The sequence below is a fragment of the Amphimedon queenslandica genome, unplaced genomic scaffold, assembly GCF_000090795.2.
Source record: "Amphimedon queenslandica unplaced genomic scaffold, v1.1 AMPQUscaffold_5142_Cont22884, whole genome shotgun sequence".
Taxonomy (NCBI): Eukaryota; Metazoa; Porifera; class Demospongiae; order Haplosclerida; family Niphatidae; genus Amphimedon; species Amphimedon queenslandica.
The window spans coordinates 455-1634 of NW_003554551.1; the positions used below are offsets into that span (position 1 = coordinate 455).

General features: G+C 41.4%; 1 long non-coding RNA gene across 1 annotated transcript; it reads left to right on the plus strand.

The window, feature by feature from the left end:
- The first annotated feature begins 252 nt into the window (after window positions 1–252).
- Window positions 253–746, plus strand: LOC109592458 (uncharacterized). The gene is made up of 3 exons (XR_002190365.1): window positions 253–467; window positions 561–610; window positions 659–746. It is a non-coding gene; the product is annotated as an uncharacterized LOC109592458 (long non-coding RNA).
- Window positions 747–1180: the final 434 nt, after the last annotated feature.

Genomic DNA, 1180 nt, shown 5'->3' on the forward strand with positions numbered 1-1180 from the left:
ACACACTACATGTTAACTTAGTCTAGGGACATTGTTTTTCTTTCTTATCATAATATGGACATTGAATGTCCATATATGCACATGTGTCTGTAGTTTTTGTACTTTTTTTGTTGTCATGATCAAAGTGTGTGTGTATATTAGGATTGACAATATCTCCCCTCAGCTTTCATTTCCCTTTTCCTGTCTTTATCAGTTAATCACTTCTCTGTCTCTATCTTTCTGTCTCTATCTTTCCGTCTCTATCTTTCTGTCTCTCTCTCTCTCCCTCTCTCTCCCCTAGTTCCCTTCCTCCTATCCCTCCCTCTTATTCTCAGTTATTACCTACGGCATACGGTCAGTCCCTAATCGCTGGAGTGGGTGGAGTTGAGTCCAACTACTTAACGCAGTGCCTCCCTTGTATCACCGATTACTCTCACTCTGATCTTCCTTCCATTATGATATTTGCTGAATATCTGGCAACACTAGAAGTTAGTACTTGAATTCTTTTATTTTACATCATAATGTACATGTACATGCGTATATCATGTGCCAGTCATGTGATTACATGTACATGTGTTTAGGGTCCAATGTGGCGGCAGATTAGAGGGATGGGTCTATCCTATCATTACAGGTAAAAATCTTGTGGGTGTGGTCTCTTATTTTAACCCTTTCCTCACAGTTTAACTGCCTCGCCGGAGACTGGTCATCTCACTTTTGTGTTGTACAAGTCCTCGCAGCTGGTTCAAGCTTATGAGGTCGCTAGGGACATTGTCGTAAGTCACATGATTATCACATGATACATGTACATGAATATAACATGTATACAATGTACAATGTATGTGAATTGTTACATTTGAGTGGTTATATTAAAGGATTTGCTGTAGTCTATTTCTTCTCTCCCTCTCTTTACCCCTCTCTCTCCCTCCCTCCTCTCTCTCTCCTCTCTCTCTCTCCCCCTTGCTCTCTCTCCCTCTCCCTCCCCCTCTCTCTCTCCCCCTCTCTCTCTCCCCCTCTACCCCCTCTCTCCCTTCCTTTATTCAATTGTGTTTATGTCTTCTATAAAAGTACATGAGTATGTGGGGAGGTTTCCGTGAGATAATTAAAGTACTCAATCACATTAGAGAGACACCACTCGGCATAACTTACATTTAGTGTAAACTGTTGCCTCTCTGTAATGCATCACTCTAGACATAATAACGAA